The sequence below is a fragment of the Tamandua tetradactyla genome, chromosome 20 (assembly GCF_023851605.1).
Source record: "Tamandua tetradactyla isolate mTamTet1 chromosome 20, mTamTet1.pri, whole genome shotgun sequence".
NCBI lineage: Eukaryota > Metazoa > Chordata > Mammalia > Pilosa > Myrmecophagidae > Tamandua > Tamandua tetradactyla.
The window spans coordinates 9794054-9819586 of record NC_135346.1 but is presented as its reverse complement, the minus strand read 5'-3'; the positions used below and the strand labels follow the sequence as shown (position 1 = coordinate 9819586).

Genomic DNA, 25533 nt, shown 5'->3' with positions numbered 1-25533 from the left:
CATCACTGAGTTGCATATTCATCATTTCTTAGAACATTTGCATTAATTCAGAAAAAGAAATAAAAAGACAACAGAAAAAGAAATAAAACAAACACAGGAAAGAAAAAAAAATTGTACCTACCATACCCCTTACCCCTTGCTTTCATTGATCACTAGCATTTAAACTAAATATATTTTAGCATTTGTTCCCCCTATTATTTATTTTTATTCCATATGTTCTACTCCTTTGTTGACAAGGTAGATAAAAGGAGCATCAGACACAAGGTTGTCACAATCACACAGTCACATTGTGACAGTTGTATCATTATTCGATCATTCTCAAGAAACATGGCTACTGGAACACAGCTCTACATTTTCAGGCCGTTCCCTCCATCCTCTCCATTACATCTTGAATAACAAGATGATATCCACTTGATGCATAAGAATAACCTCCAGGATAACCTCTTGACTCTGTTTGGAATCTCTCAGCCATTGACACTTTGTCTCATTTCCCTCTTCCCCCTTTTGGTCGAGAAGGTTTTCTCAATCCCTTGATGCTGAGTCTCAGCTCATTCTAGGGATTTTCTCAATCCCTTGATGCTGAGTCTCAGCTAATTCCAGGATTTCTGTCCCACATTGCCAGGAAGGTCCACACCCCTGGGAGTCATGTACCACATAGAGAAGGGTAGCGTGGTGAGATTGCTTGTTGTGTTGGCTGGAGAGAGGGGCCACATCTGAGCAACAAAAGAGGCTCTCTTGGGGGTGACTCTTAGGCCTAAATTTTAAGTAGACTTGACCTAACCTTTGCGGGGTTAAGTTTCATATGAAAAAATCCCAAGACTGGTGGCTCTACCTATAGCTTTGGTTGTACACGCTGCTTGTGAGAATATCAAGAATTCAACTTGGGGAAGTTGAATTTCTCCCCGTTCTCACCACTTCCCGAAGGGGGCTTTGCAGATACTTTTCCACTCACTGATCGAATCACTCTGGGATTCATCGGGGTATCACTGTGGACAAACCAGCAAAATTTCATGTCCTACCTGAGATTCCAAGTACTTATGGTGTTCAATCAAACTATCTACATAAGTTATATTAGGAAATGCACTAGTCAAAATATAAATTTTGTAACTAATAAGCATTTTTTGGTTTAGTCTCACACAGAAGGTGACATTTTAAAATATTATTACCATCTATTTTCAGTACCCTGCAGTAATGACATTCCTTTGTTCTTCCTCATGCAAAAACATTTTTTAAATTGTTCCTTGTACATTTCACTGTTATTATACACTCTAGGCATTTCTAGATTATACCACATCAATCTTTAACATCTATCTTTCTTTCTGATTTCATTTATGTCCCCAGCCCTCCTCCCTCTATCATTCTCCCATGCAGCTTCATTCCGTGTTCTAACATAATTATATTACAGTTAGGTAGTATCGTGCTGTCCATTTCTGAGTTTTTTTATCCAGTCCTGTTGCACAATCTGTATCCCTTCAGCTCCGATTACCCAATATCTTACCCTATTTTTATCTCCTGATGGTCTCTGTTACGAACAAAATATTCCAAGTTTATTCACCAATGTCAGTTCATATCAGTGAGACCATACAATATTTGTCCTTTAGTTTTTGGCTAGTCTCACTCAGCATAATGTTCTCAAGGTCCATCCATGTTGTTACATACTTCATAAGTATATTCTGCCTTAAAGCTGCATAATATTCCATCGTATGTATATACCACATTTTGTTTAGCCACTCATCTTTGATGGACATTTTGGCTGTTTCCATCTCTTTGCAATTGTAAATAATGCTGCTATAAACATTGGTGTGCAAATGTCCATTTGTGTCTTTGCCCTTAAGTCCTTTGAGTAGATACCTAGCAATGGTATTGCTGGGTCGTATGGCAATTCTATATTCAGCTTTTTGAGGAACCGCCAAACTGCTTTCCACACTGGTTGCACCATTGGACATTCCCACCAACAGTGGATAAATGTGCCTCTTTCTCCACATCCTCTCCAGCACTTGTCATTTTCTGTTTTGTTGATAATGGCCATTCTGGTGGGTGTGAGATGATATCTCATTGTGGTTTTGATTTGCATTTCTCTAATGGCCAGGGACGTTGAACATCTCTTCATGTGCCTTTTGGCCATTTGTAGTTCCTCATCTGAGAGTTGTCTGTTCAAGTCTTTTTCCCATTTTGTAATCAGATTGACTGTCTTTTTGTTATTCAGTTGAACAATCTCTTTATAAATTCTGGATACTAGACCTTTATCTGATATGTTGTTTCCAAATATTGTCTCCCATTGTATAGGCTGTCTTTCTACTTTCTTGATGAAGTTCTTTGATGCACAGAGGTGTTTAATTTTGCGGAGTTTCCATTTATTTATTTATTTCTTCAGTGCTCTTGCTATAGGTGTAAGGTCTATAAAACCACCTCCAATTATAAGATTTATAAGATATTTCCCTACATATTCCTCTGTGTTATGGACTTCGACCTGATGTTTAGATCTTTGATCCATTTTGAGTTAACTTTTGTATAGGGTGTGAGATATGGGTCCTCTTTCATTCTTTTGCATATGGATATCCAGTTCTCTAGGCACCATTTATTGAAGAGACTGTTCTGTCCCAGGTGAGTTGGCTTGACTGCCTTATCAAAGATCAAATGTCCATAGATGAGAGGGTCTATATCTGAACACTCTGTTCGATTCCATTGGTCAATATATCTATCTTTATGCCAGTACTATGCTGTTTTGACTACTGTGGCTTCATAATATGCCTTAAAGTCAGGCAGCATGAGACCTCTAGCTTCGTTTTTTTCCCTCGAGATACTTTTAGCAATTTGGGGCACCTTGCCCTTCCAGATAAATTTGCTTATTGGTTTTTCTGTTTCTGAAAAGTAAGTTGTTGGGATTTTGATTGGTATTGCGTTAAATCTGTAAATCAATTTGGGTAGAATTGACATCTTAACTATGCTTAGTCTTTCAATCCATGAACATGGTATGCCCTTCCATCTATTTAGGTCTTCTGTGATTTCTTTTAACAGTTTTTTGTAGTTTTCTTTGTATAGGTCTTTTGTCTCTTTAGTTAAATTTATTCCTAAGTATTTTATTCTTTTAGTTGCAATTGTAAATGGAATTCGTTTCTTGATTTCCCCCTCAGCTTGTTCATTGCTAGTGTATAGAAACACTACAGATTTTTGAATGTTGATCTTGTACCCTGACACTTTGCTATACTCGTTTATTAGCTCTAGTAGTTTTGCTGTGGATTTTTCTGGGTTTTTGACATATGGTATCATATCATGTGCATACAGTGATAGGTTTACGTCTTCCTTTCCAATTTTAATGCCTTGTATTTCTTTTTTTTTTTTTTCTTATCTAATTGTTCTGGCTAGAATTTCCAACACGATGTTGAATAACAGTGGTGATAGTGGACATCCTTGTCTTGTTCCTGATCTTAGGGGGAAAGTTTTCAGTCTTTCCCCTTTGAGGACGATATTAGCTGTGGGTTTTTCATATATTCCCTTTATCATTTTAAGGAAATTCCCTTGTATTCCTATCCTTTGAAGTGTTTTCAGCAGGAAAGGATGTTGAATTTTGTCAAATACCTTCTCTTCATCAATTGAGATGATCATGTGATTTTTCTGCTTTGATTTGTTGATATGGTGTATTACATTAATTGATTTTCTTATGTTCAACCATCCTTGCATACCTGGGATGAATCCTACTTGGTCATGATGTATAATTCTTTTAATGTGTTGCTGGATTCGATTTGCTAGAATTTTGTTAAGGATTTTTGCATCTATATTCATTAGAGAGATTGGTCTGTAGTTTTCTTTTTTTGTAATATCTTTGCCTGGTTTTGGTATGAGGGTGATGTTGGCTTCATAAAATGAATTAGGTAGCTTTCCCTCCACTTCAATTTTTTTGAAGAGTTTGAGCAGATTTGGTACTAATTCTTTCTGGAATGTTTGGTAGAATTCCCATGTGAAGCCGGCTGGTCCTGTACTTTTCTTTTTTGGAAACTTTTTAATGACTGATTCAATTTCTGTACTTGTGATTGATTTGTTGAGGTCATCTATTTCATCTTGAGTCAAAGTTGGTTGTTCATGCCTTTCTAGGAAGTTGTCCATTTCATCTACATTGTTGTATTTATTGGCATAAAGTTGTTCATAGTATCCTGTTATTATCTTCTTTATTTCTGTGGGGTCAGTGGTTATGTCTCCTCTTCCATTTCTGATCTTATTTATTTGCATTCTCTCTCTTCTTCTTTTTGTCAATCTTGCTAAGGTCCCATCAATCTTATTGATTTTCTCATAGAACTGACTTCTGGTTTTATTGATTTTTTTCATGTTCTCAATTTCATTTATTTCTGCATTAATCTTTGTTATTTCTTTCCTTTTGCTTGCTTTGTGGTTAGTTTGCTGTTCTTTCTCCAGTTCTTCCAAGTGGACAGTTAATTCCTGTATTTTTGCCCTTTCTTCTTTTTTGATACAGGCATTTAGGGCAATAAATTTCCCTCTTAGCACTGCCTTTGCTTCATCTCATAAATTTTGATATGTTATGGTTTCATTTTCATTCGCCTCGAGATATTTACTGATTTCTCTTGTATTTCTTCCTTGACCCACTGGTTGTTTAAGAGTGTGTTGTTGTGCCTCCACGTATTTGTGAATTTTCTGGCACTTTGCCTATTACTGATTTCCAACTTCTTTCCCTTATGATCTGAGAAAGTGTTTTGTATGATTTCAATCTCTTTCAATTTGTTGAGACTTGCTTTGTGACCCAGTATATGGTCTATCTTTGAGAATGATCCGTGAGCACTTGAGAAAAATGTGTATCCTGCTGTTGTGAGGTGTAATGTCGTATAAATGTCTGTTAAGTCTAGCTCATTTATTGCAATATTCAAATTCTGTGTTTCTTTATTGATCCTCTGTCTAGATGTTCTGTCCATTGATGAGAGTGGGGAATTGACGTCTCCAGCTATTATGGTAGATGTGTCTATTTCCCTTTTCAGTGTTTGCAGTGTTTGCCTCATGTATTTTGGGGCATTCTGGTTCAGTACATAAATATTTATGATTGTTGTGGCTTCATGTTGAATTGTTCCTTTTATTGGTACATAATATCCTTCTTTGTTTCTTTTAATTGTTTGACATTTGAAGTCTAATTTGTTGGATATTAGTATAGCTACTCCTGCTCTTTTCTGGTTGTTATTTGCATGAAATATCTTTTCCCAACCTTTCACTTTCAACCTATGTTTATCTTTGGGTCTAAGATGTGTTTCCTGTAGACAGCATATAGAAGGATCCTGTTTTTTAATCCATTCTGCCAGTCTATGTCTTTTGATTGGGGAGGTTAATCCATTAACATTTAGTGTTATTATTGGTTGGGTAGTACTTTCTTCTACCATTTTGCCTTTTGTATTTTGTACGTCATATCTAATTTTCCTTCTTTCTACACTCTTCTCCACACCTCTCTCTTCTGTCTTTTCATATTTGCCTCTAGTGCTCCCTTTAGTATTTCTTGCAGAGCTGGTCTCTTGGTCACAAATTCTTTCAGTCATTTTTTGTCTGAATATGTTTTAATTTCTCCCTCATTTTTGAAGGACAATTTTGCTGGATATAGAAATCTTGGTTGACAGTTTTTCTCTTTTAATAATTTAAAGATATCATCCCACTGTCTTCTCGCCTCCATGGTTTCTGCTGAGAAATCTACACAGTCTTATTGGGTTTCCCTTGTATGTGATGAATTGCTTTTCTCTTGCTACTTTCAAGATCCTCTCTTTCTCTTTGACCTCTGACATTCTGACTAGTAAGCGTCTTGGAGAACACCTATTTGGATCTGTTGTCTTGGGGGTACGCTGCACTTCTTGGATCTGTAATTTTAGGTCTTTCATAAGAGTTGGGAAATTTTCAGTGATAATTTCTTCCATTAGTTTTTCTCCTCCTTTTCCCTTCTCTTCTCCTTCCAGGACCCCCACAACACGTATATGTGTGCGCTTCATATTATCATTCAATTCCCTGAGTCCCTGCTCATATTTATCCATTTTTTTCCCTATAGTTTCTGTATCTTGTTGAATTTCAGATGTACCGTCCTCCAGTTTACTAATTCCTAACCTCTGTCTCTTGAAATCTACCATTGTAGGTTTCCTTTGTTTTTTTCATTTCTTCTACTGTACCTTTCATCCCCATAATTTCCCTGATTTGTTTTTTCAGACTTTCCATTTCTTCTTTTTGTTCATTCCTTGCCTTCTTCATATCCTCCCTCAATTTATTGATTTGATTTTTGATGAGGTTTTCCATGTCTGTTCGTACATTCTGAATTAGTTGTTTCAGCTCTTGTATCTCATTTGAAGTGTTGGTTTTTTTCCTTTGAGTGGGCCATATCTTCAGTTTTCCTTTTGTGATTTGTTATTTTTTGCTGGCGTCTAGACATTTAATTACCTTAATTACTTTATTCTGGAGATTTCTTTCACTTCTCTTACCTAGGGTTTTCTTGCTAGATGAATTTGTTTTCTATCCGTTCTTTGACGTTCAGTTCAGCTTTTTCCTGGCCTCTCGCTTAGGTTTTGTTCAACAGAGGATAATTTTTCAGTTCTTCTTTTATTGTTTCTTGCCCTGCTTGTATGGTGCCTTTTCCCTCCCCACCCTTAGGAGGGTCTACGTAGGTATTATATACTCTAGCCGGGTTTTCCTGGACTAAACTGGCCTCCTATCAGGGGCAAGGAGTCACCCGCGTCAGTTTTCCCTGAGGGTGAGACCCAGCAGGTTGAAAGTCTTTCCTGTGAAGTCTCTGGGCTCTGTTTTTCTTATCCTGCCCAGTATGTGGCGCGTCTGCCTGCAAGTCACACCAGCAAAAGATGATGCAGCACTTTTAACTTTGGAAGACTCTCCTTGCTAGGGGCGTGGTGGAGACAGAGGAGAGGTTGTAGGCTGGTTTTAAGGGCTCCAAATTGCCTGGCCCTGGGGTCTGAATTCCTTGAGAGAGAGATTCCACCTGAGTTGGGCTTCACCCCTCCCCTGGGGAAGTCACAGGTGAGAGACAGCCCTGAAAGCCGCCCGTTTCTGCCTATGCCTGGTGCAGTTGCATCCTGAGCAGTCCCGCCACTGAATCCAGAGGCTGCCAAGTCTCCATAGAAACACAGCCACTAAAACCTCTGTTTCCTCCCCTTTCCTCTTTTTCCGTGAGCCCAATGAGTGAACTCCGCCTTGATCAGATTTAGAGTCTCTTTCCTTTCCCTCTGGAAGCCACCTGTGGGGGAAGGGCACTGGGCGCCAGCCACGGGCCGCCGTGGCTTGGGAAACTCTCGGTTTTGGGGAGGCTCGCAGCCGGTCCAGCTGGTCCAGACTGGGGTACGCTGTGTGTATAGTCACTGACGTGGCTCCGGGAGCTGTTTTGTACTGTTTCTGGTTATTTAGTACTTGTTCTGGAGGACTATCTAAAATGTACACATTGCTAAGCTGCCATCTTGGCCCCTCCTCCACCTCCTTCCTCTTCTAACCTCACAATATTCCATCATATAAATTTATGACAGTTCGTCGTTCTTTTTCTCAGTCTTTGTACCCTTCAGCTCACTCCATTTATTTGGCATTATGGATAATGTCCAAAATACACAAACCATATCTTTCATTATTCTCACTTGGTTGTACAGTCAATAGCATACTAAGTTGTAAGCAGTTTTCTTTAGTCCATATAGACAAAGAACCAACTAACAGTGTGACCAAATTTCAAATCACAGTTACCCCTTTTCTTCTTTTCCTCCCCCTAAATTAGTTTCCCGTGGTAGTGCTGTGGTAATGTTGATATTTCCCTGTTAACTGTTGGCCATAGCATGCATTTAAAAATTTCCCCCTATACCCCTCTACTATTGACTCTTTTTCCAATATCAGACCTTTGAAATAGTTCATGCAAGAACTTATTTATAAATAATTGTAGATTTAATCACTGAGATACATGGCACCATACATTGCCTTTCAATCACATTCATCTCAGTATGGCAATGCTACTTATAAACCTGCTAATTAGTTACCACCACTTCTATCCTCTTCCTTGCATTCAAATTCAACCTCATTAGGTAACTGTTTCCCTCTCTTTAGGTCTGCTAAATTGTGTGTACCCTCTGAGATTACCTTTACCAGAGTTATAATACCAGAATCATATAGTCTCTGTCCATTTGTGGCTAACTTATTTCACTCAGCCTTATGTTCTTAAGGTTCATCAATGTTGTCATATGCGTCATTTTCTCTTATTACTGCATAATATTCCATCATATATATATGTATACCACATTTTGTTTATCCTCTAGTCTGCAGATGGGCACTTGGATTGTTTCCATCTTTTAACAATTGTGAATTAGCACCACTGTGAATATCAGTGTGCAAATGTCTGTTCGTGTCACTGCTTTCAGCTCTTCTGGGTATACGCCAAGTATTGGTATGGTTGGGTCATATAGCAACTCCATGTTTTGTTTTCTGAGGAATTGCCAAACTGTTTTCCACAGTGGCTGTACCATTATACGTTCCCACCAACAGTGAATAAGTGTTCCAATTTCTCCACATCCTTTCCAAGCATTTCTAGTTTCCTAGTAACTCCCATTCTTAAAGGTGTGACATGATAGTTTACTGTTGTCGTGATTTGTATTTCCTTTATACTTAATGAAAATGAGCATATCTTCTTGTACTTTTTAGCTTTTTTTATTTGCTCTTCAGAAAAGTTTCTATTTATGTCCACTGACCATTTTATAATTGGGTTGTTCTTTTGTTGTTGAGTTGTATAATTTCTTTATGTACACAAGATAGGCCTTTATCCAATATGTGATTTCCAAATATTTTCTCCCATTGGATTGGCTGCCTTTTCGACAGAGTCCTTGGAGGCACAGCAGCTTTTGATCTTAAGGAGTTCCCTTTTATCTATTTTTTTCTATCACTGTTTATGCTTTACGAATAATGTTTAAGAAACCACCCCCTATTACTAGATCTTTAAAAAGTTTCCCTGCTTTTTCTTCCAGAAGCTTGATTGTACTGGCTCCTACATTTAGGTGTTTAGTTCCTTTTTTGTGTGTGTGGGCAGACTCTGAGAATTGAACCCGGGTGTCTGGCACAGCACGCAAAAACTCTGTCTGCTGAGCCACCATGGCCCACGCTCCCTTAATTCATTTTTGAATTTAGTTTTGTACAGGGTGTGTTCTAGTTTGCTAGCTGTCAGAATGCAATATACCAGAAACAGAATGGCTTTTAAAAAGGGGAGTTTAGTAAGTTGCTAGTTTACAGTTCTAAGGCTGAGAAAATGTCCCAGTTAAAACAAGTCTATACAAATGTCCAATGAAAGGCATCCGGGGAAAGGTACCTTGGTTCAAGAAGGCCAGACGACATTCAACGTTTCTCTCTCAGCTGAAAGAATACATGGTGAACATGGTGGCATCTGCTGATTTTATCGTGGCTCTACCAGAAAGGGACTCTCTCCAAAATGTTTCTTTTTTTTTTTTTTTTTTTTTTAAAGGAAAGACAGAGAGAAGGAAGGAAGGAAGGAAGAAAGGGAAACATTTTTAAACATTTTCTTGTTTTTATTGTATTCTGTTTCTCCGTTTTTGTTACATGGGCTGGGGCCGGGAATCGAACCGAGGTCCTCCGGCATAGCAGGCAAGCACTTTGCCCGCTGAGCCACCGCGGCCCCAAAATGTTTCTTTTTTTAAAGGATTCCAGTAAGCCACTCAACCTTCAGTGGGTGGAGACACATCTCCATGGAAAATCCCTAATAGGGATTACTCTGCCTTTACAAAATGGGAGTTTGATTAAAAACATGGCTTTTCTAGGGGACATACATCCTTTCCAACCAGCACAGGTAGTTTCAAGAACTGCTTTTACATTAACAACTTTGAACGTTAATAAACTTAACTCACCACTTACAAGATAAAGATTGTTAGGATGGATTAAAAAATATTTCCCTGAAGATGTGATTTAATCAAGAGTGGTTGTTAAACTGGATTAGGTGACAAAACGTCTCCAACCATTTGGGTGCGTTTTGACAAGTTTCTGGAGTCCCATAAAAGAGGAAACAGCTTGGAGAATGTAGGAGATTCAGAGCAGAGCATGACATAGCCACGAGAAGCAGAGTCCACCAGCCAGCAACCTTTGGAGATGAAGAAGGAAAGTGCCTCCCGGGGAGCTTCATTAAACAGGAAGTCAAGAGAAGAATCTAGCAGAGGATGCCATGTTCGCCATGTGCCCTTCCAGCCAAGAGAGATGCTTTGACTGTTCGCCATGTGCCTTCTCACTTGAGAGAGAACCCCTGAACTTAGTTGGCTTTCTTGAATCAAGGTATCTTTCCCTGGATGCCTTTGATTGGACGTTTCTATAGACTAGTTTTAATTGGGACGTTTTCTTGGCATTAAAACTGTGAACTAGCCATTTATTAAATTCTCCTTTGTAAAAGCTGTCTGTTTCTGGTATATTGCATTCTGGCAGCTAGCAGACTAGAACACTACCATCTTTTAGTTGTCCAGTGTGTACATTCTTTTTCGTCTCTCTTTTTATCCTTTAAATTAACCTCACTAGTACTCTTCAATTCTGTTGCCTCATTCAGACCTTCCTCTCCTTCTTTTGTTTGTTTTTGTTTATGTTTTTTCAGCTGACAACTCTCCATTTAGTATTTTTGATAGGGCAGGACTCTCTTTGATTTGTTTTTTCAAACTTTGTCTTTGAAGATTTTAATCTCTCCCTCAGTTTTGAAGAATGACTTGACTGAATAAAGAATTCTTGTCTTGAAACCTTTCCTGTTCAGCATCTTAAATATATCGTATCACTGCTTTCTTTCCTCTCTGGTACCTGTTGAGTAGTCTGAACTCAGTCTTATTTGTTTAACTTTGTATGGAGTGGATTGCTTTTCTTGTGCTGCTTTCAAGACTTTCAGTTCTCTTCAACATTTGGCATTTTGAATATTACATGTCCTGGGATAAGCCTATTTGAAGTTATTCTATTTCGCATTCATTGGGCCTCTTTGATTTGCATATTCATATGTTTTATAAGTGTGGAGAAGTTTTTCCGTATTATATCAACTAATTTTACTATTCCTTTACTTTTCTCCTTTTGCAATAACAGTGGTTCTTACATTTGAGTGCTTTTTATCGTCCATCATTTCCCTAAAATCTAGTTCCATTCTTTCCACTTTTCTTGCAGATTGTTCTTTTTTTGCATTCTAGTTCAGTTTTTCTCACTTCTAGCTCACTTATTCTTCCTTGTATTTCTTCAAATCTGTTATTGTGTGTCTCTAGTGTATTTCTGTCTCTTGTGAGATTTTGCTATTTTTCTATTTAATCTTTCTGATTTTTTTTTTATGTTCTTCCAGTGTTTTCCTGGTGTCCTTTATTTCTTTATAAATATCCTTGAGTATGTTGTTCAGTATTCTGCGTTCCCTTCAGTGTTTTGATTTGGTCAGTTGGCTTGAATATTGATGTGTGGATGTTCACATGTTTTGTGATTTCCTGTTGTCTTCTGCATATTTACTGAATAAAATAAGGTTATTTTGGGAGTAGTTTCATTCACTTATCTAAAGCTTTGTATTTACTTGATTTTGCATTGAAAATTCACTTTTACACTTGTTTTGTTGATAATTCCCCACTAAACAAAGGCCTGGGTCTCATATAGGCAGTGCAGTTCAACTTGAAGTTCTATTAAAAGCTAGGCTGGGAAATGAGTACAGCAAAGTAGCAGGTTACAAGATCAACATTCAAAAATCTGTAGCATTTCTATACACTAGCAATGAACAAGCTGAGGGGGAAATCAAGAAACGAATCCCATTTACAATTGCAACTAAAAGAATAAAATACCTAGGAATAAATTTAACTAAAGAGACAAAAAAACTGTACAAAGAAAACTATAAAAAACTGTTAAAAGAAATCACAGAAGACCTAAATAGATGGAAGGGCATACCGTGTTCATGGATTGGAAGACTAAATATAGTTAAGATGTCAATCCTACCTAAATTGATTTACAGATTCAATGCAATACCAATCAAAATCCCACCAACTTATTTTTCAGAAATAGAAAATCCAATAAGCAAATTTATCTGGAAGGGCAAGGTGCCCCAAATTGCTAAAAGTATCTTGAAGGAAAAAAACGAAGCTAGAGGTCTCATGCTGCCTGACTTTAAGGCATATTATGAAGCCACAGTGGTCAAAACAGCATGGTATTGGCATAAAGATAGATATATCAACCAATGGAATCGAATAGAGTGTTCAGATATAGACCCTCTCATCTATGGACATTTGATCTTTGATAAGGCAGTCAAGCCAACTCACCTGGGACAGAACAGTCTCTTCAATAAATGGTGCCTAGAGAACTGGATATCCATATGCAAAAGAATGAAAGAGGACCCATATCTCACACCCTATACAACAGTTAACTCAAAATGGATCAAAGATCTAAACATTTGGTCTAAGACCATAAAACAGTTAGAGGAAGATGTAGGGAGATATCTTATAAAACTTACAATTGGAGGCGGTTTTATGAACCTTAAACCTAAAGCAAGAGCACTGAAGAAAGAAATAAATAAATGGGAGCTCCTCAAAATTAAACACCTCTGTGCATCAAAGAACTTCATCAAGAAAATAGAAAGACAGCCTACACAATGGGAGACAATATTTGGAAATGACATATCAGATAAAGGTCTAGTATCCAGAATTTATAAAGAGATTGTTCAACTCAACAACAAAAAGACAGCCAAACCAATTACAAAATGGGAAAAAGACTTGAACAGACACCTCTCAGAAGAGGAAATACAAATGGCCAAAAGACACATGAAGAGATGCTCAATGTCCCTGGCCATTAGAGAAATGCAAATCAAAACCACAATGAGATATCATCTCACACCCACCAGAATGGCCATTATCAACAAAACAGAAAATGACAAGTGCTGGAGAGGATGCGGAGAAAGAGGCACACTTATCCACTGTTGGTGGGAATGTCAAAGGGTGCAACCACTGTGGAAGGCAGTTTGGCGGTTCCTCAAAAAGCTGAATATAGAATTGCCATACGACCCAGCAGTACCATTGTTAGGTATCTACTCAAAGGAATTAAGGGCAAAGACACAAACGAACATTTGCACACCAGTGTTTATAGCAGCATTATTTACAATTGCAAAGAGATAGAAACAGCCAAAATGTCCATCAACAGACGAGTGGCTAAACAAACTGTGGTATATACATACGATGGAATATTATGCAGCTTTAAGACAAGATAAACTTATGAACCATGTAATAACATGGATGGACCTAGAGAACATTATGCTGAGTGAGTCTAGCCAAAAACTAAAGGACAAATACTGTATGGTCCCACTGATGTGAACCGACATTCAAGAATCAACTTGGAATATGTCGTTGGTAACAGAGACCAGCAGGAGTTAGAAAGAGGGTAAGATAATGGGTAATTGGAGCTGAAAGGATTCAGACTGTGCAACAGGACTAGATACAAAAACTCAAAAATGGACAGCACAATAATACCTAATTGTAATGTAATTATGTTAAAACACTGAATGAAGCTGCATCTGAGCTATACTTTTTTTGTTTGTTTGTTTGTTTTGTCTTTTGTTTTTTTTTCTTTTTTTTACTATTGTTATTATTTTCATTTTTTTCTCTATATTAACATTCTATATCTTTTTCTGTTGTTTTGCTAGTTCTTTTCCTAAATCGATGCAAATGTACTAAGAAATGATGATCATGCATCTATGTGATGATGTTAAGAATTACTGATTGCATATGTAGAATGGAATGATTTTTAAATGTTGTGTTAATTTCTTTTTTTTCTTTAATTAATAAAAATAAATAAATAAAGCTAGGCTGGGAACGGTGCAATGGTGGCTCAGTGGCAAACTTCTCACCTTCCATGCCAGAGACCTGGGTTCAGTTCTGGAGCCTGCCCATGTCAAAAAAGACAACAGCTAGGCACAGAAGTTCAGGTAGTTCGGTGGCAGAATGTCTGCTCGCCACATGGGAGACCCAGGCTTGTGTCCCTCCCATGCACACCCACCGAAATTAATAATGCTAATATTAATAAATATACATTTGAAAATAAATGAATAAATAAACACACGTCAACAATAGTAGTCCCCAAAGTCAGAAGGAGACACCCCAAGATATATTGGAAATGAATTCAGACTGTTGACTACAGAAGAGAGAGAGAATAAAAATAAATTAAGAAATAAATAGTAAAAAATTTAAAAATCACAAAAAATATGTGTACATAAATATAAATAAAAAGTAATAACATCAATGATAAAAATACATAGGAAAAATACATTAGAAAAAAAAAGCCTAAGCAGTTACGAGTTGGTCAGACTGCCCTTACTGCTTCTTCCCAGCTGGTGGCACTCCTGAGACATATCCTTCCCTCATGTCTACCCCTGCATGACTGTATTCATCTGGCTGGGAAGATGTTGTACATGTCCTGGAGACTGTTTCTGGCCTGGGGTGGGGTGGGTCAACTGTCCATACACACTGGCCTCGAGGAGCCAACAGCACTACCTGGGGGAGCAGCTGATTCACAGCACCAGGCACCCAGCAGGTTCACACTGCTCACTGCAGCTGCCAGGAGAAGTGTTTGCATTGCTTGGCTGGGTGACTTCCCACAGTGCCCAGGCCCACAGCTTTTTGCACCATACAGCCAGACATACCTCCAGGGTCCCCACGTGTGCTGCCAGCTGTGAAATTGCTCAAGATTGCCTCCCCACCCTGCAGCTGGGGCACGCAGGAGCAGAGGGATGGGCATTTGCCTCTGATATGCACTTCCCTGCATGCCCCAGTAGCTAGAGTTCATTGTAGATCAGACCCACCCTGTTCTCCCTGTCCCTATTCCCCCACCTCCCTCCTCCCCAAGAAACCCCAGAGAACCTCTTCAATCACTCACCCCCCAGGACCCCATCCCTTATCTTGTCCCACAGAGCAGGGGTGAATTCAATTCACCCCACTCTGTTATTTTCCCGGAAGTCTATTTGGTCTATTTTTAAATGTGTGCTTTAATAATAGCCAAATTTGGTGTGTAGCTAGACTTAGGAGAGTTTAAAGCTGTTTACCATATCTACATGTAGTTGTTGTTGTCTATATTTTAGTTCTCCTTAGGTATTCCAAAAATTTTACATTATTTTATTTCATGCAGTCAGTATTTGTTCAGATTTAGCCATATATTTAGTATTTTTTTGCTTTTAATTCCTTTTTGCATCTGAGTCCTTACCTATGCAAACACTTATTTATGCAGACTTATTTATGTCTGAAGTACATCCTTTAAAGTTTCCGTTGAATAAAGGTCTGTTTATTGTAAGTACTCTCAGGTGGGTATACTGTTTTTTCTTTTTCTTTTTTTCTTTTGCCTGTGGGAAAATATCTTTATTTTGCCTTATTCTTTTAGTATCATCTTGTAAATATTTAGGAGATATTTTTCTCAGCACAATCAGTACATTCTCCTTATTTGCAGTGTCCATTGTTTTTGAGAAGACTTGTTAATTTAATAGGCATTAGTTTATAGCTTATCTGTATTCTCCCTCTGGCTGTTTTAATACCTTCTGGTTTTATTGAATATAAATATAAATTCATTGTTTTTAATTATCCTGGTTTGGATTTTCAGGGGATGTTTTTTTCAGTCAGAAACGGGAAATTCTTAGTAATTTTCTGTTTGGATATTCTTTCTTTCCTCTTTGAATTATTGCTTTTTTGAAAGTTACTTATTAATATGCCGTTCAGTTTGTTCATTGTACTTATCTTTTTTTTTGTTTCATTTTAAGTAATTTCTCTTGAAATTTTAAGTTCATTGATTTTTTTAAACTGTCTTAAGTTTGCTGATGAGCCTGTCAAAGTCATTTTTACCACTATTGCCATGTTTTTTTATCTCTAACATTTCATTTATCTTATATTTTTTGTCTGTCTGCTGCAGTTCTCTGTTTATGCATGTTGTCCACCTTTTCCCGATCCATTAACATATTAATCATAATTATTTTATGTTCTCCATCTGGTTGTACCAGCATCTTGATCATTTCTAAGTTTAAGAATAGTTTATCTGTTGATTACTTTGTCTTTTTACAGTGGGTTGTGGGTTTGTTTTTATATTTTTATTGAGAAATCTTCACACACATACAGTCCATCCATAGTATACAATCAGTAGCTCACACTTCCATCACATAGTTGTGCATTTATTACCATGATCATTTTTAGAACATTTGCATCACTCCAGAAAAGCAAATAAAAAAGAAAAAACTCATACATCCCATATGCCTTACTCCTCCCTCTCATTGACCACTAGTATTTCAGTCTATCCAATTTTTTACACTTTGTCCCCCCATGTATGTATGTATGTATGTATTATCCCTTATTTTTTACTCATTTGTTCATATCCTGGAAGTTCATTGGGTTTTTACCCTTACTTTTTTATTCTGCTCATAATTTGGGGTTTAATTCACCAGATTTGGGAAATGATTAATATGTTTTCAGATATTTTTTCTGTCTCATTCTCTCTCTCTCTCTTTTTTCTTTTGGCATGGGCAGGCACCGCGAATTAAACCCAGGTCTCCAGCATGGCAGGTGAGAACTCTGCCTGCTGAACCAGCATGGCCTGCCCTCATTCTCTTTTTAATCTTCTTCAGAGATTCCAGTACTCATGTGTTAGAATACTTTATATTGTCTCTGTTTTGTGTTTGTCTTTCTATTTTTAGATAGGATATTTTTGTTATTTCCTTAATCTTTAGTAGTCTCTAGACTGATTAGCCCATCCAATGTATTCTTCATATTAAATATGCTTCTTTTTGTTTCTGTAGTATTCATTTGGTTATTTTTTTTAAATGATTTTCACTTCTTTTTAAAGATTCCCATCTGTTCACTAATTTAACTGTCTTTCTTCTTTTAATCCCTTAAATTCATTGTCTCCCAATTTCAGCTAAGGTAAGCTTGAGATCTGTTTCTATCGACTCCTTTTTAATTTTATATGCAGGTCATATTTTCATGCTTCTTCACACACTGACTGATTTTTTGTGTTTAGGGCATTATAAATGATATATTGTCAGAGCCCTGGTTTATGTCATCTTCATTTATAGATTGTTTAGCTTTGTTCTGCAGCCAGTTAAATTATTGCTAATCCTTTGGTACTGTCAAGATTTAATTTTATTCTTTGTTGGGAAGTTCTCTTTCAAGTTTGAACCTAGTTAGGGGTTGACCCTTAGTATAAGTTCCAGTCCTTATTACTAATACCCCTTCTATATCTCAGCCAAATGCTCCAGGAGCAGTACTCGGACTGGGCTGGAATGCCAACATCTGTCCTGCTTTTTAAGACCTCTTTGTAAGACCTCCCTTCTCAGAAGGGAATTTCTGCTAAGCTTTCTAAATTTGCACCTAGCTATCCAACTCAGTCCTTGGCCAGATATCCATGGAAAATCCCCACAAGATTTCTGCAACACCCTTCCCATATCCCCCAAGCGTATGGCTTTGTCTGTATCCAGTATCCTGCCCTACAAATTCCAACAATTTGAATAGTCTGTAATTCCTTCAAATACATTCCTCCTTCTCTTAGGAATGCTTACTCTGTTCCTCTTAAGCTCCACCTCCATGCAAATGTGGTAGAAAAATGACAAGTGTGTAGAAAACCAAGCCTATCATGGGACTCATCTTATGGTTTTCACTTTTTTCCAAGGAAAGCACATATACTACATGTTGCTTAATGCCTTAAAAACAGTTGACTCATATTATGTCCATGTTTTGGTAGTTGATTTCATTGGTATAGCAAGTCTGTTTGCATTTACTTTCTTGTGGCCAATAGCAAAAGTCACCCATTGATGTTTTTCTTTTAAATATTATTTTTAGAAGATTTATTTGATGGCTTTTCACACCTGCTTGTTTACTATTTATAATCTCTTCCTTCTTTTTAAGTTTTTTTTCCATTGGAACATTTTCATTACAGCTTTATATTATTCCTTAATATTTCCAGTATATTCAGTTTGTTTAAGTATGATTCTGCTCTTTTTTTTTTAATCCGTTTTTACCCCTTGTCCTGTTTCCTCACATGATTTGGTTTTGCAATCATTGCTTTTCTGTATTTGTCTATGAGTTGACATATCTTGGACCCTTGCAGTTTAAGTTGCATTCCTGTAGAGAGGTTTTTCATTTGTTTTTGCTAGTAGTTATCAGTCCTAGATTTCTCTAAATTTACTCATGTGCTCTGGGTATTATAAATTCAAACTACGGATTTACAGGAGGGATGACTTGTGGTTTTGAATTCTTGGGGGAGAGAACTTTTTGTTTGGTTACTTTTGTATTCTCCCCTTTACTCCCAAAAAACTTGCCAGCCAAGTTTTCTTCCTCTCTTTTTCTGCAAGGTAGGCTTATACCTTGCTCACCCCTTACATGGAGAATTTAGCTGTTTTGGGTCTCCTGTTGAATTCCCCACCTCTGATGGATTCTCTTGTTGACAGTTTTTCTTGCTTCCTGCAGCCATCAGAGTGGAAGATCTGATCTCTAGGGTTTGGCAGAAACTGGTAGACAGGGGTTTTGCTGGAAGTTTACCTTCAAGTATTCTTAACTATGACTTCATTCTCTAGTATTCTTACTTTCACTTCATTCTTAGCCTTTGCAGAGCAGATTCCTTACTTTTGTGCCATTTTATGCATTTGCAAGTTTTGTTTGTAAATTGCAGTTTTATTCAGTGGGTGCTTCGTTGCTCCTGGAAATAAAAGTCATAGTTAGATTTTTCTTTACATCTGTTACTTTTTCCCAATATTTTGAAGACTAGAGAGTCCTTCCATCAGCTTATTTTGCTTCTGTTTCTCCTTTTAAAAGCTTTTATTGGGAAATGTCTGCTTTTTTTAATAACTTTTTTTTGAGGGTGTGGTAGGCATGGGCAGGCGAGAATTCTGCCACTAAGCCACCGTTGCCCTGTCCTAAATGTCTGCTTTTGCACTCTAAATGCTTGATACTAAAATGTCTAACAGTTAATATTTCCCTTTAACCTAAAGTGGATAAGTAATCAAGTTTATCCCTTAGGATAGGGAGAATTTTAGTCAGTGTTGGGTTTTGAGTCCTGACTTGCGGGAAGTACATAAGTTTTATGAGACCCTGTACCATCTATTAAAATTGAAAGAGTAGCTGTGTAAATGGGTTGTTGAGAAGCTTAAATTAGATAAACTACAAAACCTTAGTCTGGGAGACTTCCTGGAAGATGGCGGCTTAGTAAGACGCGCGGATCTTAGTTTCTTCTCCAGGACACCTACTAGGGGAGTAGAAACGATACAGAAAGCGCCCAAAGCCACAACAGAGATAAAAAAAAGACAGCGTACCCCATCCTGGAACGGCTGGCTGGCTGAGAGAAGCAGCTCGGGTGAGATCGCCGAGGCGCGCGGGCCTTACCGGGCGGGGTGGCAAGCGGCCGGAGTTACTCCCTTCCCCCTTCCCGGGCCGGCTGGGAGAATTGGAGAGGTGGTCCCCTGAAACCAAGGCGACTGGTGCCCACACCACGCGCAGCCCCCGGACCAACTGAGAGAATTGGATCGGAAACCCCCAGGCCGCGGAGAACGGTGACCCCGTGACTCCCGGGGAACGTGCACTCTCTCGGGCGGGCCGCTGCCGCCGGCGCCCTCCCGCCACGCTTGTTGCCCAGGGCCGACTAGGAAATTCGGACGGGCTCTTTCCCTGGCTGCAGCGACCAGCAACCCTCCCTGCGTTCGGACCCCGGGCCGGCTCAAGCCGCTTCGGCTAGCGAACCCCCAGGACGGCGAGAGTTTTCCAAAGTTTAAGGTCCCACAGCACCTTTTACTGGTGGGACCCGCAGACAAACGTGTGCCACAAGCGCCACCTACTGGGCAGGATAAGAAAAACAGAACCCAGAGATTTCACAGAAAAATATTACAACCTTGCTGGGTCCAACACCAAGAGAAAACTGAATAAATGCCCAGACGCCAGCAGCAGAAGATAACTGTCCACGCTCAAAAGATTGAGAATATGGCTCAGTCAAAGGAACAAACCAATAGCTCAAATGAGACACAAGAGCTGAGACAACTAATGCTGAATATACGAACAGAAATGGAAAACCTCTTCAAAAATGAAATCGATAAATTGAGGGAGGACATGAAGAGGACATGGGCTGAACATAAAGAAGAAATAGAAAAACTGAAAAAACAAATCGCAGAACTTATGGAAGTGAAGGATAAAGTAGCAAACATAGAAAAAATAATGGATAGCTACAATGATAGATTTAAAGAGACAGAAGATAGAATTAGTGAATTGGAGGATGGAACATCTGAATTCCAAAAAGAAACAGAAACTATAGGGAAAAGAATGGAAAAATTTGAACAGGGTATCAGGGAACTCAAGGACAATATGAACCGCACAAATATACGTGTTGTGGGTGTCCCAGAAGGAGAAGAGAAGGGAAAAGGAGGAGAAAAACTAATGGAAGAAATTATCACTGAAAATTTCCCAACTCTTATGAAAGACCTAAAATTACAGATACAAGAAGTGCAGCGCACCCCAAAGAGATTAGACCGAAATAGGCGTTCTCCAAGACACTTACTAGTTAGAATGTCAGAGGTCAAAGAGAAAGAGAAGATCTTAAAAGCAGCAAGAGAAAAACAATCCATTACATACAAGGGAAACCCAATAAGACTTTGTGTAGATTTCTCAGCAGAAACCATGGAAGCTAGAAGACAGTGGGATGATATATTTTAAATACTAAAAGAGAAAAACTGCCAACCAAGACTCCTATATCCAGCAAAATTATCCTTCAAAAATGAGGGAGAAATTAAAACATTCTCAGACAAAAAGTCACTGAAAGAATTTGTGACCAAGAGAACAGCTCTGCAAGAAATACTAAAGGGAGCACTAGAGTCAGATACAAAAAGACAGAAGAGAGAGATATGGAAAAGAGTGTAGAAAGAAGGAAAATCAGATATGATATATATAATACAAAAGGCAAAATGGTAGAGGAAAATATTATCCAAACAGTAATAACACTAAATGTCAATGGATTGAATTCCCCAATCAAAAGACATAGATTGGCAGAATGGATTAAAAAACAGGATCCTTCTATATGCAGTCTACAGGAAACACATCTTAGACCCAAAGATAAACATAGGTTGAAAGTGAAAGGTTGGGAAAAGATATTTCATGCAAATAACAACCAGAAAAGAGCAGGAGTGGCTATACTAATATCCAACAAATTAGACTTCAAATGTAAAACAGTTAAAAGAGACAAAGAAGGACACTATATATTAATAAAAGGAACAATTAAACAAGAAGACATAACAATCATAAATATTTACGCACCGAATCAGAATGCCCCAAAATACGTGAGGAATATACTGCAAACACTGAAAAGGGAAATAGACTCATATACCATAATAGTTGGAGACTTCAACTCACCACTCTCATCAAGGGACAGAACATCTAGACAGAGGATCAACAAAGAAATAGAGAATCTGAATATTACTATAAATGAACTAGACTTAATAGACATTTATAGGACATTACATCCCACAACAGCAGGATACACCTTTTTTTCAAGTGCTCATGGATCATTCTCAAAGATAGACCATATGCTGGGTCACAAAGCAAGTCTTAACAAATTTAAAAAGATTGAAATCTTACACAACACTTTCTCGGACCATAAAGGAATGATGTTGGAAATCAATAATAGGCAGAGTGCCAGAAAATTCACAAATACGTGGAGGCTCAACAACACACTCCTAAACAACGACTGGGTCAAAGAAGAAATTGCAAGAGAAATTAGCAAATACCTCGAGGCGAATGAAAATGAAAACACAACATATGAAAACTTATGGGACGCAGCAAAGGCAGTGCTAAGAGGGAAATTTATTGCTCTAAATGCCTATATCAGAAAAGAAGAAAAGGCAAAAATTCAGGAATTAACTATCCATTTGGAAGAACTGGAGAAAGAACAGCAAGCTAACCCCAAAGCAAGCAAAAGGAAAGAAATAACAAAGATTAGAGCACAAATAAATGAAATTGAAAACATGAAAACAATAGAGAAAATCAATAAGGCCAGAAGTTGGTTCTATGAGAAAATCAATAAGATTGATGGGCCCTTAGCAAGATTGACAAAAAGAAGAAGAGAGAGGATGCAAATAAATAAGATCAGAAATGGAAGAGGAGACATAACTACTGACCTCACAGAAATAAAGGAGGTAATAACAGGATACTATGAACAACTTTACGCTAATAAATACAACAATTTAGAGGAAATGGACGGGTTCCTGGAAAGACATGAACAACCAACTTTGACTCAAGAAGACATAGATGACCTCAACAAACCAATCACAAGTAAAGAAATTGAATTAGTCATTCAAAAGCTTCCTAAAAAGAAAAGTCCAGGACCAGACGGCTTCACATCTGAATTCTATCAAACATTCCAGAAAGAATTAGTACCAATTCTCTTCAAACTCTTCAAAAAAATCGAAGTGGAGGGAAAACTACCTAATTCATTCTATGAAGCCAACATCACCCTCATACCAAAACCAGGCAAAGATATTACAAAAAAAGAAAACTACAGACCAATCTCTCTAATGAATACAGATGCAAAAATCCTCAATAAAATTCTAGCAAATCGTATCCAACAACACATTAAAAGAATTATACATCATGACCAAGTAGGATTCATCCCAGGTATGCAAGGATGGTTCAACATAAGAAAATCAATTAATGTAATACACCATATCAACAAATCAAAGCAGAAAAATCACATGATCATCTCAATTGATGCAGAGAAGGCATTTGACAAGATTCAACATCCTTTCCTGTTGAAAACACTTCAAAGGATAGGAATACAAGGGAACTTCCTTAAAATGATAGAGGGAATATATGAAAAACCCACAGCTAATATCATCCTTAATGGGGAAAAATTGAAAACGTTCCCCCTAAGATCAGGAACAAGACAAGGATGTCCACTATCACCACTATTATTCAACATTGTGTTGGAGGTTCTAGCCAGAGCAATTAGACAAGAAAAAGAAATACAAGGCATCAAAATTGGAAAGGAAGAAGTAAAACTATCACTGTTTGCAGACGATATGATACTATACGTCGAAAACCCGGAAAAATCCACAACAAAACTACTAGAGCTAATAAATGAGTACAGCAAAGTAGCAGGTTACAAGATCAACATTCAAAAATCTGTAGCATTTCTATACACTAGTAATGAACAAGCTGAGGGGGAAATCAAGAAACGAATCCCATTTACAATTGCAACTATAAGAATAAAATACCTAGGAATAAATTTAACTAAAGAGACAAAAAACCTATATAAAGAAAACTACAAAAAACTGCTAAAAGAAATCACAGAAGACCTAAATAGATGGAAGGGCATACCGTGTTCATGGATTGGAAGACTAAATATAGTTAAGATGTCAATCCTACCTAAATTGATTTACAGATTCAATGCAATACCAATCAAAATCCCAACAACGTATTTTTCAGAAATAGAAAAACCAATAAGCAAATTTATCTGGAAGGGCAGGGTGCCCCGAATTGCTAAAAACATCTTGAGGAAAAAAAACGAAGCTGGAGGTCTCGCGCTGCCTGACTTTAAGGCATATTATGAAGCCACAGTGGTCAAAACAGCATGGTATTGGCATAAAGATAGATATATCGACCAATGGAATCGAATAGAGTGCTCAGATATAGACCCTCTCATCTATGGACATTTGATCTTTGATAAGGCAGTCAAGCCAACTCACCTGGGACAGAGCAGTCTCTTCAATAAATGGTGCCTAGAGAACTGGAGATCCATATTCAAAAGAATGAAAGAAGACCCATCTCTCACACCCTATACAAAAGTTAACTCAAAATGGATCAAAGATCTAAACATTAGGTCTAAGACCATAAAACAGTTAGAGGAAAATGTTGGGAGATATCTTATGGATCTTACAACTGGAGGCGGTTTTATGGACCTTAAACCTAAAGCAAGAGCACTGAAGAAGGAAATAAATAAATGGGAACTCCTCAAAATTAAACACTTTTGTGCATCAAAGAACTTCATCAAGAAAGTAGAAAGACAGCCTTCACAATGGGAGACAATATTTGGAAATGATATATCAGATAAAGGTCTAGTATCCAGAATTTATAAAGAGATTGTTCATCTCAACAACAAAAAGACAGCCAACCCAATTACAAAATGGGAAAAAGACTTGAACAGACACCTCTCAGAAGAGGAAATTCGGATGGCCAAGAGGCACATGAAGAGATGCTCAATGTCCCTGGCCATTAGAGAAATGCAAATCAAAACCACAATAAGATATCATCTCACACCCACCAGAATGGCCATTATCAACAAAACAGAAAATGACAAGTGCTGGAGAGGATGCGGAGAAAGAGGCACACTTATCCACTGTTGGTGGGAATGTCAAAGGGTGCAACCACTGTGGAAGACAGTTTGGCAGTTCCTCAAAAAGCTGAATATAGAATTGCCATACGACCCAGCAATACCATTGCTAGGTATCTACTCAAAGGACTTAAGGGCAAAGACACAAACGGACATTTGCACACCAATGTTTATAGCAGCATTATTTACAATTGCAAAGAGATGGAAACAGCCAAAATCTCCATCAACAGAAGAGTGGCTAAACAAACTGTGGTATATACATACGATGGAATATTATGCAGCTTTAAGACAAGATAAACTTATGAACCATGTAATAACATGGATGGACCTAGAGAATATTATGCTGAGTGAATCCAGCCAAAAACTAAAGGACAAATACTGTATGGTCCCACTGATGTGAACGGACATTCGAGAATAAACTTGAAATATGTCATTGGTAACAGAGTTCAGCAGGAGTTAGAAACAGAGTAAGACAATGGGTAATTGAAGCTGAAGGGATACAGACTGTGCAACAGGACTAGATACAAAAACTCAAAAATGGACAGCACAATAATACCTAATTGTAAAGTAATCATGTTAAAACACTGAATGAAGCTGCACTGAGCTATAGGCTTTTGTTTTGTTTTGTTTTGTTTTGTTTTGATTTTACTATTATTACTTTTATTTTTTTCTCTATATTAACATTCTATATCTTTTTCGGTTATGTTGCTAGTTCTTCTAAACCAATGCAAATGTACTAAGAAATGATGATCATGCATCTATGTGATGATGTTAAGAATTAATGATTGCAGGTGTAGAATGGTATGATCTGTAAATGTTGGGTTAATTTCTTTTTTTCCGTTAATTAAAAAAAAAAAAAAGAGAAGGGATAATTGGAGATGACGGGATACAGACTGTACAACGGGACTGGATATAAAAACTCAGAAATGGACAGCACAATACTACCCAATTGTAATGCAATTATGTTAAAACACTGAATGAAGCTGCATGTGAGGTATAGGTTTTTTGTTTTTGTTTTTTTTGTTTTTTTTTCTTTCTATTGTTTTAATTCTTATTCTGTTGTCTTTTTATTTCTTTTTCTAAATCGATGCAAATGTACTAAGAAATGATGAATATGCAACTATGTGATGTTATTAAGAATTACTGATTGTACATGTAGATTCGAATGATTTCTAATTGTTTTGTTAATTCTTTTTTTAATTAATAATA

General features: G+C 37.6%; 1 protein-coding gene across 15 annotated transcripts in view; it reads left to right on the top strand.

Moving 5' to 3' along the window:
* The window catches only part of RAPGEF6 (Rap guanine nucleotide exchange factor 6), a 316707-nt gene that overhangs the window by 111588 nt on the left and 179586 nt on the right, over positions 1-25533 (top strand). The window lies entirely within an intron of this gene.